Raw genomic sequence first — 13,208 nt, forward strand, 5'->3', positions numbered from 1 at the left:
CCCAGTTCAAGTTTTATTTTTTTTAAGTGGCTTTATTTTTGAGAAAATTTTCACTTCACCTCTTGCAGTGGGTAAGTTTATTTCAAGATATGCTGCAGTCTAGTCTTGTGAGTGTCTCGCACTTACCAGCCATTGGCTTCTGCAAGTAGTGCACTGGGTTACTCATGACTCCTGGATGGTCCTTTGTCACTGCCGTTAGAATGGCTGCTATGATGCCAGTGCAGCGACAACTATTTGGTGGCAGTGTATTCAGCTCCATTGCCAATTGTCATGGTCCTGTCTTTTCCCCAAAACCCAGCATTTCCCTGGGAATTTGCCTTCATTTTTATTATGGTCTGCAGATATAACGGAGAAAGCAGCTGCTTCTGTTACTGGAATTTCAGCTCATACCGTGGTCAGTCTCTGTAATTTTTGTCACAGACTATGGAGGCATCACTTTGAACTACATCTGATACTGCTTGGAGGAGCAGCCCATCATTTGCAAATCGACAAGTGCTGTTGTAGCCACAGAATTAAGTGGCATAGAGGCTGTGTTCCCAGAGGGACATGGAGCTTGGGATGTGGGTGTGGTAGACACCCCCCATCATGCTGTTTTGGACTCAATGGTTGCCTGAATTTGTTTGGTGTGATCGATTTGGAAATAATGCTCACAGTTTCCTTTCACTGCACATGTCATAACGATCTCCTGCTATAACTAATACAGTGTTTTGACTTTGGGTTTTAGTATGTTTTAGTGCCAATATCCAGGGTCAAATCCTTCATTTGAATACATCCTAGAGGCACATTGTTAATTTCCTTGAATGTTTGTCTGTGCAGTGACATGTAGAATTTCCTTCCTGCACCACATTTTCGTTCTCCATTCCTCTGTTGATGGGCACTGGTGTTGCTTCCGCCTTTTGGCTGTGGTAATTAATGTTACTATGAACAAGGGAAGGGCATACAAATATATGTTAAAATTCCTTCTTTGCTGCTTTTGGATATATATCCAAAGGCATATAGCTCTTTGAAGTAGAATTCTGGATCTTATGGTAATTCTGTTTCTTTTCTTTTCTTTTTTCTTTTTTTTTTTGTTTTGAGACGGAGTCTCACTCTGTCGCCCGGGCTGGAGCACGGTGGTGTGATCTTGGCTCACTGCAACCTCCGCCTCCTGGGTTCAAGTGATTCTCCTGCCTCAGCCTCCCAAGTAGCTGGGATTACAGGTGCATGCCACCATGCCCGGCTAATTTCTGTATTTTTAGTGGAGACAGGGTTTCACCATCTTGGCCAGCCTGGTCTCAAACTCCTGACCTTGTGATCCACCCACCTCGGCCTCCCAGAATGCTGAGATTACAGGTGTGAGCCAGCTTGCCTGGCCTTTTATTTTATTTTTTTAAGACATAGTCTGTCTCTGTCACCTAGACTGGAGTGCAGTGGCACGATTTCAGCCCACTACAACCTCTGCCTTTCAAGTGATTCCCAAATCTCAGCCTCCTGAGTAGCTGGAATTACAGGCATGTTACCATAGCCAATTAATTTTTGTATTTTTAGTATAGACAGGGTTTCACCGTATTGGCCAGGTTGATCTTGAACTCCTGGCCTCAAGTGACGTCCTCGCTTCAGCCTCGCAGAGTGCTGGAATTAGAGGCATGAGTCACTGTGTCCTTCCCAATTTTAATTTTTTGAGGAACATACTGTTTTACGCAGAGGCTGTACTATTTTATATTCTTTTTTTTTTTTTTTGAAACTGTGTGTGTGTGTGCGTGTGTGTGTGTTTTGACTTAGTCTTGCTCTGCTGCCCAGGCTTGAGTGTTGTGGGGCAATCTCAGCTCACTGCAACCTCTACCTCCCGGGTTCAAGCAGTTCTCCTGCCACAGCCTCCCAGGTAGCTTGGATTACAATTCCCAGTAGCTGGGGTTACAAGCGTGTGCCACCATGCCCAGCTGATTTTTGTATTTTTATTAGAGACGGGTTTCATCATGTTGGCTGGAATGCTCTCCATCTCTGCCCTCGTGATGTGCCCACCTTGGCCTCCCAAACTGCTGGGATTACAGGCGTGACCCACTGTGCCCTGCCTATTTTATATTTGTAGCAGTGCATAAGGGTCCAGTTTCTCCACATCCTCATCTTGTTTTTTTTTCTTTTTCTTTCATTTTTACTAGTAGCTGTCCTAATGGGTGTGACTTTCACTTCTCTAATACTGATGTTGGGCATCCGTGCGTGTACTTATTATTTGTATGTCTTTGGAGAAATGTCTGTTCACGTCTTTAGCCCATTTTAAAATTGGGCTCTTTTCAGTTGTAGGAGTTAAATATCTGGTTTTCAGTCCCTTATCAGATACATTGTTTGCAAATATTTTCTGACATCATGGGTTGCTTTTTCACTCTTTTATTGTCCTTGATGCACAGAAGTTTTACCTTTTTTTTTTTGGACACAGTCTCAGTCTTCCAGGCTGGGGTGCAGTCTCTAGCTCCACGCCTCAGGCCGTGCCTTCCGTTGCAGCCTCCTGTGCAGTTACAAGCGTCCATGCCACCACTCCCAACTTCATGTTCTTTCTCTGTCCCAGGATACAGTCTAGGGTACCGTGGTGCATTTGGCTAACTTTTTTTTTTATTGAGACAGTCTTGCTCTTTCCCTCAAGCTGGAGTGTAGTGGCTTGATCACAGTGGCCAGAACTTTTCATTAATATAGTCACATTTGTCTTTTCCTGTTGTTGTTTCCTGTGCTTTTCTTTGTCCAAACTGTGTCCTGAAGTGTTTCACAGGTGGTGGTAGGTTTTACCTGCTGAGGCAGGAGAGTTGCTTGAACCCAGGAGGCGGAAGTTGTGTGAGCCGAGATCGTGCCATTGCACTCCAGTCTGGGTAACAACAGCGAAACTTTGTCTCAAAAAAAAAAAAAAATGTAGCTGGGCCTAGTGGCTTCTGTCTGTCCCAGCGACTTGGGAGGCTAGGCAGGAGGATCCCTTGAGCCCAGGCGTTTGAGGCTGCAGTGAGCCATGACTGTACCACTGCACCCCATTCTGGGCCACAGTTACATATCTAATAGCACTGAATGGAAATAATAATCAATTTAAGAAAGTCAGGGCTCTTTAGAGAAACTGAAAAAGTTACTAGTGACTGTTTTCAACAAATGGAACGACCACAGTAGTGAAGTCAGATTAGTCGCAGTCAACATGTTTCTGTTCTCAGATGCCACAGAAAGACATTTGAGGAAAGCAGGCAAGGCACCTGGGCAGTGTCCTTAGAAACTGTCAGGTTGCTTTCACAGTGTCAGTATAATAACTTGATTCCAGTGGGACAGATTTCCTTGCTCATGTGTTAGGAATACTCTTAGGTGGGGCTCAGTGGCTCACTCTTGTAATCTGAGCACTTTGGGAGGCCGAGGTGGGTGGATCACTTGAGGTCAGGAGTTCGAGACTAGCCTGACCAACATAGTGAAACCCCATCTCTACTAAAAATACAAAAGTTAGCTGGGCATGGTGGTGTGTGCCTGTAATCCCAGTTACTCAGGAAGCTGAGAAAGGAGAATTGCTTGAACCCAGGAGGTGGAGGTTGTGTTGATTTGAGATTGCACCACTACACTCCTGCCTGGGCAACAGAGTGAGACTCTGTCTCCAAAAAAAAAAGGGTGAGGGGGGCCGGGCGCGGTGGCTCACGCCTATAATCCCAGCACTTTGGGAGGCCGAGGCAGGTGGATCACGAGGTCAAGAGATCGAGACCATCCTGGTCGACATGGTGAAACCCCGTCTCTACTAATACAAAAAATTAGCTGGGCATGGTGGCGCGTGCCTGTAATCCCAGCTACTCAGGAGGCTGAGGCAGGAGAATTGCCTGAACCCAGGAGGCGGAGGTTGCGGTGAGCCGAGATCGCGCCATTGCACTCCAGCCTGGGTAACAAGAGCGAAACTCCGTCTCCAAAAAAAAAAAAAAAAAAAAAAAATAAGGGAATACTCTTAATAGTCAGTCTTTACTCTTGCTTCATACTGTTGCTGTTTGACTAAACCCCACAATAAATCCTCTCTCTGTAGCGGCTGGGCTGAAATGCTAGTCAGTAACTCATTACAGTCTCTTCCAGGAAGCCAGGTTCACCTCAATACAAAGATTGGTGGCCAATATGTTAGCAATACTTAGGGATACTTTGTTGTCTAATGGCAAGTGCGTTGAACAACTTATCATGAATGACTAAATTTTATAACTACCCGTATCATGTAAAAACATCCATTAAGGAATCAGAGTTTTTTTTTTTTTTTTTTTTAAGACAGTCTCACATTGCTGCCCAGGCTGGAGTGCAGTGGCGTGATCTCGTCTCTTTGCATCCTCCACCTCCCAGGTTCAAATGATTGTCCCGCCTCAGCCTCCTGAGTAGCTGGGATTACAGGCGCCTGCCACCATGCCCAGCTTTTTTTTTTTTTTTTTTTTTTTTTTTTTTGTATTTTTAGCAGAGTTGGGGTTTCACCATGTTGGCCAGGCTGGTCTCAAACTCCTGACCTCAAATGATCCATCCGCCTTGGCTTCCCAAAGTGCTGGGATTACAGGGGTGGGCCACCACATCTGACCCAAAAAATGATTTTTAAATCTTCTTAAATAACTGCGGAAACAGTATTCAAGAAAATAAAATTTAAATGCAAAATTTTAACTATTAGATTGCTTCTTTTTTTTTTTGAGATGGAGTTTTACTCTTGTCACCCAGGCCGGAGTGCAGTGGCACAATCTTGGCTGACTGCAACGTCTGCCTCCTGGGTTGAAGCAATTCTGCCTCAGCCTCCCAAGTAGCTTGGACTATAGGTGTCCACCACCATGCCCGGCTAATTTTTTGTATTTTTAGTCAAGACGGGGTTTCACCACGTTGGCCAGGCTGGTGTCGACCTCCTAACCTCAGGTGATCTGCCCTCCTTGGCCTCCCAAAGTGCTGGGATTACAAGTGTGAGCCACTGCGCCCAGCGGGACTGCTGCTTTTAATTTATTTCAATTCTAAATTTAATCTGGAAAACAAACCTTTGACGGGTTGCTAAAAAGCTAACTGTATCATCGTAACGTGTCTAGCACATGCCTTTCAAGGCTCCACTGCAAGGAGATGTGTTGAGATCAGCTGAATCATGATTGATAATGGAATATAAGGAGCACAGGCCTCTAGACGTGACCCATGCTACACCCTCAGATTACATCCGCGGAGAGCTGGCAACCTGCCTGGCCCTGAACTCACACTGCCCCCAGCCACCCAACATCTTGGATGCAAAGAATACTCTCTTTCCTACCATGTTGTACAAGGCGTAGTAAACAAAACCTGCCTTTTTATTTTTTGATACAGGATCTTGCTTGGTCGCACAGGATGGAGTGCGGTGACACGATCTTGGCTAACTGCAATCATGACTTTCTGGGCTCAGCCCCCTGAGTAGCTGGGACTGCAGGCACGACCATCGATTGCCCAGCTAATTTTTTCTTGTTTGTAGGTACAGGGCCTTGGTCTGTCGCCCAGGCTGGTCTCGGATGCCTGGCCTCAAGCGTAGGCTCTTGCCTAGGCTTCCCACTGTGCTGGGATTACGAGCATGAGCCACTGTTCCTGGCCTTTTTTAAAAAACCTTTTTATAGAAAATGATCAGTTATTTGATCATTTTAAATAAATACTGAAACAGTGCTAGAAATCAATTTTTTAGTTATTTACCAAACGTATCATGCAGGAACTGAATGACACAAAAAGTTGTTTTGAAATTTGGTCCACAAATTTACATTAAGGTTGGAAATTTAAAAGTTGTAAGAGGCTTGGTGTGGTGGTTCAAAAAAAAAGGTTGCTTTCAGAGTTAGAGTTAGTCTGTTTTGTTGGAAATTTTCACAGTTTCAACCAAATCTTGATCAGGTTTGGAAGCATCTATTTTCTTGACTTTGCTGATTTCTTCGTGTGAGTCAATAATTGTTTTTGTTTTCTTGAAGATGGGTCTGAATTCGATTTCCCAGACTCTTCTTGTTCTCTTCACTTCCACCATTATTCTCTCCTCTCACGACATCCTTTGATAGAGATCTCGTTATTATGGTCAGAAAACAGAACCAGATGAACATCTGCCTTTCCCGTCCATGCTCTTGGCCCAACCTCGAAGATTGTCTTGATTTCTTAGAAACTCATCCGTAAGAATTTATCCCTAGCCTTGGCAGCCATTGTCTGACCCATTTCCCATGTGAGTAAATACATTCATGGCTGTTTCATCTGGCAGAGTCTTCCCTCCTTTAATGTAGTTTTCAGAGAGTTCACTGCTGTGAATCTGAGTTCTTTCATCACAGGGAAGTTTTCCTGAAGAAAGGTGTATTTCACAGTGGTGCAGGTTTTCTGCATTCCCTTGTTAGTGCCAGGATCCCTGAGGAAAGACAGGACCATTTGGCAGCTTTGTGAGGCAGGGGGCGCAGAGGAGGTGCAGGCAGCCAGTTGGCGGTGGGAAGCTGAGGCCCAGGACACGCAGTGGCCAGCAGCAGGCTGGCTCCCTGTTTTGGAATTTAAATCAAGTTTTGCTTGCCTAAGGCAAGGCAAGCTTGGATTTTGTTTAAGGAGATGCTGTTGAATGAAACAGCGTGTTTGTAATGAGCAGGCTTGGAGATGATTAATGGAACATGTCTGTACATGCCAGAGTGATGTTCAACCTTCCAGTGGAACTGCAGAATCATCAGTGAAAGCGTAACAAAGTATTGTTTTAATGCATAGTGGGTAATTCCTAAGAAAGGAAATCCACGTATCTAAATTATGTGAAGCGAGTGCTCAGGGACAACAACAACAGGAGTCTATGTTTTGAAGGAAATGGACTGAGTTTTATTTTGATTAAACCTCCAAAAAATCATTTCAGAAAGCTTTTATTTTTCTTTCTGCATTGCTGCTTTTCTGGGGCCACCCCACAGCAGTGGTGTCTGAGAGCAGAGCTGCAGGTGGATGGCTGCTGTCTCCCGTCCCTGGGAGTGGGGTCTCCAGGGCTCTGGCCAGGACATCGCTCTTTGGAGTAGCTCATTGCGAGGTGCATTCTCAGCCGTGGGCTTGGTCTGAATCTGACAGTCGTGTGTTGGTTTGCATGGTTCCATTCAGCTTCGCGTTGGCACATTTCATATGTACCTGTGATTTCTTTGGTGATGCTTATACCGGTATACTTCATATAATGAAAGCACCCATTCCGGAAGGTACAGTAGGATGAGTTCAACAGTTTTATTATCCTATGTATTAACATAGAACATTTGCATCGCCGCAGAATGTCCGTTTGTAACCAGAGCCCTCGACTGCCCCAGAAGCGCCAGTCCACTTTCTGTCATTATGGATTAGTTTTGCTTATTTTAGAATTTCATATTAATGGAATTAGACAGGCTATAGTCTTTTGAGTCTGACATACAACTTTAATTTTGTTGAGGTAAGATCCATGTAACAAAACCCCACCACTCTGACCGTGTGAGTGTGTACAGTTCCATGGCTTTCAGCACCTTTACTACTTCGTGCAGCTAGCACCATTCTCCATTCCAGAGTATTTCTGCTCCCCAGGTCTAACAGCCGCTTGTTGACTCTGTCACTCTGAATCTGTCTATTCTGGAGACTTCACAGGAACGAACTCATGTCATGTACGGCCTTTAGTGCCTGGCTTCTTTTGCATGTTCTAACATGTCTTTGGGGTCCCTCTGTGTTGTGTGTCTTGGAATTTTATTTTTGTTTAGTTGTGAGTAATGCGTTGTCTGGGTGTAGGCATTGTGTTTATTCAGCTCTTGAGTGATGCTTGGCTTGTTTTCACCTTTTTCTTTTTTTTTTGAGACGAAGTCTTGCCCTGTCTCCCAGGCTGGAGTGCAGTGGCATAATCTGGACTTAATGCAGCAACCTTCTCCTGGGTTCAAGCGATTCTCCTGCCTCAGCCTCCAGAGTAGCTAGATCTACAGACATGTAGCACTGTGCCCCCCTAATTTTTGTGGGGGTTTCACCATGTTGGTCAGGCTGGTCTGGAACTCCTGATCTCAGGTGATCCACCTGCCTTTGCCCCTCAAAGTGCTGGGATTACAGGTGTGAGCCACCACGCCTGGTCTCCACCTTTTTTTTTTTTGAGATGGAGTCTTGCTCTGTCGCCCAGGCTGGAGTGCAGTGGCACGATTTCAGCTCACCACAACCTCCGCCTCCTGGGTTCACATGATTCTTCTGCCTCAGCCTCCCAATTAGCTGGGACTATAGGTGTGTGCCACCATGCCCAGCTAATTTGTTTTGTATTTTTTAGTAGAGACTTGTTTTCACCGTGTTAGCCAGGATGGTGTCAATCTCCCGACCTTGTGATCTGCCTGCCTTGGCCTTCCAAAGTACATGCATGGCCAGTGGTGCGACCTTGGCTCAACTGCAACCTCTTCCTCATGAGTTCAAGTGATTCTCCTGCCTCAGCCTCCCAAGTAGCTGGGACTTCAGGCGCACACCACCACACCCGGCTAATTTTTGTATTTTTAGTAGAGAGGGGATTTCAGCATGTTGGCCAGGCTGATCTCGAACTCCTGACTGCTTCCCTGTATGCTAGGATTCCACAAGCTGCTTCCCTGGGTGCTGTTAGAGTTCCTCAGGCTGCTCCTCTGGGTGCTGTGAGGGTTCTACAAGCTTCTTTCCTGGGTGCTGTGAGGGTCTCTCATGCTGTTCCCCATCAGGTGATGGGCCGGCCTCTGCCTCTCAAAAGAGCTGGGATTACAGGAGTGAGCCACCACGCCTGACCTGTTTCTACCTTTTTGACTGTTTTGAATAGTGCTGCCGTGAGCTTGTGTTCACAGGTTTTCATTTGAACACTTCTTGGGTGTATACCTAGGAGTGGAGTTGCTGTGTCGTATCAGTTCTGTGTTTGCGTGTTGAGGAATTGCTACAGTATTTCAACAGCAGTTGCACCATTTTACATTCCTACTAGGCAGGTTAGAATGTGCAACCCACTTCTTTGAGAACAGGGTCTGCAGCACTCTCTTTTATCGCAGCAGTGGGGGCTGCTGTCTTCAGGGATGGGGTGTGAGCAGGTAAGTTCATCACCGCAGCTCGCTCTCTCCTGCCCAGATGGAGCAGCTTTTGCATTAGGTGTTCTCTGCTTGTTAGAAGTTTTTGATTCGATTCCATAGTTCTGAAGATGTTGATTCTAACAGTTTTTGCCAGCTTATTCATTTCATTGTTGGAGGGAAGGAGTTTTGGAGTCCTCACTTGTGCTATTTTCAGTGACATCTCCACCTGGTGTGGTGTTTTGAGGTTTGTGCATGACATGGCACGTGTGACTCCTTTGTGGTTTTTCTTACTGAGTGGATTGTGCAGCTGTGTTGGCTCCGCACTGCCGCCATAGCACCTAAGGGTGCATGAGGAACCCTTACAGCACCCAGGGAAGCAGCATGAGGAACCCTCACAGCACCCAGGGGAGCAGCTTGTGGAACCCTCATAGCACCCAGGGGAGGAACCTAAGGAACCCTCACAGCACCCAGCGGAGTAGCATGAGGAGTGCTTATTAAAAATTAATTGCTTATCTGAGTGAAGTATGATTGTTTTAGAAAGCTGCCTTTTCTTAGGGTTTTTTTACCCACTGGGTCAAGGGTGTAAGATTTGCAGCCTGCAGTAGAAGCCTTCTGTGGGACTCAGCGTAGGCCTCAGGTGCTCTCCTTATCTGCCTGTGTGTCCCAAGCAAGCCTGCAGAAGTTGTGGTCTGTGGCCCTTGGTCTGTAAGCTGCAGCCGCCCGCACTTGCCGGGCAGTGACTGAGAGCGGCTCTTAAGCCTCTTTTGCTTATAGCGTGGATGTGGTTGCGTTGGCTGTGGTGTGCCAGGGACTGTTGTGAAACGCTGCCCCATGATGAGTTTAGCACGGGTGTGATTTGCGTTGTGGAAGGATTGTTATGAAACACGTACTACCTGCTCGGTGCTCCTCTGTGTGCTCCACTGAGATCCACTTAGACAGCCTTGGTCACCCCTGAGGTGCCGTGCTCTTCTGCCCCTGGTGGCAGAGATAAGTCATTTGAGGTGAAGAGAAGTTGGGCCACTTTCCCAGGGTCACACAGCTGGAAGTGGACGCCAGCACTGGACCCTGGGCAGGCTGGCTCCAGAGTCCTGCCTCAGATTCACAGATTTTGTCTCCAGTCACGTTTTGTAGTGCATGTTTTCCTTCTTGGACGGGTCAGTATCGTATGGTCCTTCTTGTTTGCCGCTGCGTCTTCAGGACATGACATTGTCCCGAGCATGCTGTGCTTGTATTTTTTCCCGTTTATGTTCCTGTTCATTGAGCAGGTGCTTTATGCTTTTGCTTAAATAACATCTCTCTTGCCTCCTTTCTGTTGGCCACACTTTTGAAATATGCAGTACCAGTGATTGGCAGCTGGTGAGCACCTTTGTCCTGGGGCACCTTGGCGGGCAGGGTGTGTTCCTGTGATAAAGGATGATAATTCTGTCTTGTGCTGCTTAAATTAGTACTTTAACTTAGTCGAAATTCCTATTAGAGTTTTTGAGGAAACTTCCATAAGGAAATAAGTGTTCTCTAAGGGATTCCTCTTCCATTTTGAGTTGGAAGTTGTTATAAACGTGGATTACTTACCTCGAGGAATAATTATCTTATTTCTGGGATTTGAAACATTGATGTAAGCAAACCGAAACAAAATTTAATGGAAGTGAAATAGTTTTTGAGAGTTATCTAACAAATGTAGTTAACCCCTGAATGGCAGAGCATTGAAAACAAAAAGGAACCAAGATATTTATCTTGTTAAATATTATTATTAAAAAAGAAATGTGCTTAAGATGTTATGTGTAGCCAGGCGTGGTGGCTCACACCTGTAAGCAGCACTTTGGGAGGCTGAGTCAGGAGGATGGCTCGAGCCCACGAGTTTGAGACCAGCCTGGGCAGCACAGGGAGACCCTGTCTCTATTTAGAAAATAAAAGATGATACATGTTTATTCATGCATGTGCGATTTCATGAAAAAGAAGGTATGTGCAGCTTCTTTAAAGTAGGCCATGTAAAAACAAGAACCTAAAAGTAGTAAGGGGAATAGGACCTCCTAATTTTAAAACATATCGTCAGTGTTCTTTTTTTTTTTTTTGAGACAGAGTCTCTTTCTGTTGCCCAGGCTGGAGTGCAGTGTCATGATCCGATCACTGCAGCCTCCGCCTCCCTGGTTCTGGTGCTTTTCCTGCCTCCAGCCTTAGCCTCCCAAGCTGAGATGACAGGCGCCTGCTACACCATGCCTGGCTAATTTTTGCATTTTTAGTAGAGATGGGGTTTCACCAGGTTGGCCAGGCTGGTCTCAAACTCCTGACCTCAGGTGATCCACCTGCCTGGCCTCCCAAAGTACTGAGATTAGCATTCTTGAATAAAAGTAAAGCTGGCTGGGCGAGGTGGCTCATGCCTGTAATCCCGGCACTTTGGGAGGCCTGGGCGGGCAGATCACGAGGTTAGGAGATCGAGACCATCCTGGCCAACATGGTGAAGTCCCGTTTCTACTAAAAATAGAAAAAAATTACCTGGGTGTGGTGGTGCATGCCTGTAGTCCCAGCTACTCGGTAGTCTGAGGCAGGAGAATTGCTTGAACCCAGCAGGTGGGGATTACAGTGAGCTGAGATTGCGCTGTTGCACTACAGCCTGGGTGACAGTGTGAAACTCCGTCTCAAAAAAAAAAAAAAGTAAACCTAACCCTCACCCTCTTTGGTTAACAGAAAGATGTTACTGGTTTTAGTCATGCCCAGGGTGTGGGAGGGATCTTTGGGTTCCTGGAGCCATTGGTATTGGGACACCAGGTGTGGTTGGTCCTCTCTCTTTTGCCTTCTCAGTTTGTGGCTCCAGGGGAGCAGATAATGGGTGCTCCTGGGTGTAATTCCTGTCTCTAAATTGCAAATAAGCATTTTTTTTGTTTTTGTTTTTTGAGACAGTTTCTCTCTGTCCCACAGGCTGGAACATAGTGGCTGTGATCTTCGCTCACTGCAACCTCCGCCTCCCAGATTCAGGTGTTTCTCCTACCTCAGCCTCCTGAGTAGCTGGGATTACAGGCACCCACCACCTTGCCTGGCTAATTTTTGTATCTTAGAAGAGACAGAGTTTCACCATGTTGGCGAGGCTGGTCTCGAACTCCTGTCCTCAGGTAATCCACCTGCCTCGGCCTCCCAGAGTGCTGGGATTACAGGCGTGAGACACCACACGGCCTCCCAGAGTGCTGGGATTACAAGTGTGAGATACCAAATCCAGTGCAGATGAGCTTATTTGATATCAGAGGTTAAATTTTGAAAGTCTGGACACATCTTTTAAAGAAATTTTAGGATTTTATTGCAGGTTGTTCCCTGAACTTTAGGTCTTAGATTGCAAAAGTACAATTATACAGATAGTTGACTTTTGTTTTTAATTCTTAAAATTTATTCAGATACTTTTTCTGTCATAAATAGATGGATTTTAAATATGCAGTCCAATGACTTTAGTTAAGTTTGCTTACTAAATGGAATTTGTGAAATGGGCCAGGTGCGGTGACTCCCACCTGTAATCTCAGCACTTTGGGAGGCTGAGGCGAGCAGATCACCTTAGGTCAGGAGTTCGAGACTTGCCTGGCCAACGTGGTGAAACCCTGTGTCTACTAAAAATACAAAAATTAACCAGGCATGATGGTGCGTGCCTGTAATATTAACTATTCAGGAGGCTCAGATGTGAGGATTGCTTGAACTTGGGAGGTGGAGTCTGCAGTGAGCCCAGATCACACTACTGCACTGCACTTCAGCCTGGGTGACACAGTGAGACTCTTGTCTTAAAAAAAAAAAGGTAATTTGTGAAACCATCACCATAATCCAATTTTAGAAAATTTTTGTCACTCTGGTAAGATCCCTTCTGCCAGTTTATAGTGAATCTGTTCACACCCTAGCCCCAGGCAACCACTAATGTGTTTGACTCTTGGTTTGTCTTTACAGATAATTAACTTTTAAAACAGAAACCCTAAACACCCTTAAAACTATCAGCACTTGACCAGCTTGTTCGGCTAGTCTGTAGGTATATAGTTTGGATTCTGACATAGGCCAGGCATTGGCAAACTTTTTCTGCGGAGGACCAAGTGGTCAGTATTTTGGACTTTGCCAGCCATAGATCTTTCCGCTGAAACTGCTTAACTTTACCATTGAAGCATGAGTGTTTCTTTTTTTTTTTTTTTTTTTTTTTTTTTGAGACGGAGTTTCGCTCTTGTTACCCAGGCTGGAGTGCAATGGCGCGATCTCGGCTCACTGCAACCTCCGCCTCCTGGGTTCAGGCAATTCTCCTGCCTCAGCCTC

General features: G+C 45.7%; 1 protein-coding gene across 4 annotated transcripts in view; it reads left to right on the top strand.

Moving 5' to 3' along the window:
* ANKRD11 (ankyrin repeat domain containing 11) overlaps positions 1-13,208 on the top strand; it is a 225,046-nt gene that overhangs the window by 33,873 nt on the left and 177,965 nt on the right. Inside the window, exon 1 of one of the 4 annotated variants that reach the window (XM_064369923.1) lies at positions 12,027-12,043. The exons of the other annotated variants lie outside the window; for them this stretch is intronic. The gene's annotated coding sequence lies outside the window, so the exon portion shown is untranslated. Of the gene's footprint in view, positions 1-12,026; positions 12,044-13,208 lie in introns of those variants that run through there. 4 annotated transcript variants of the gene reach the window in all.

Source organism: Aotus nancymaae, unplaced genomic scaffold (genome assembly GCF_030222135.1).
Source record: "Aotus nancymaae isolate 86718 unplaced genomic scaffold, 86718_ANA_hifiasm-v0.15.2.pri h1tg000095l, whole genome shotgun sequence".
In the NCBI taxonomy this organism is placed as follows: domain Eukaryota; kingdom Metazoa; phylum Chordata; class Mammalia; order Primates; family Aotidae; genus Aotus; species Aotus nancymaae.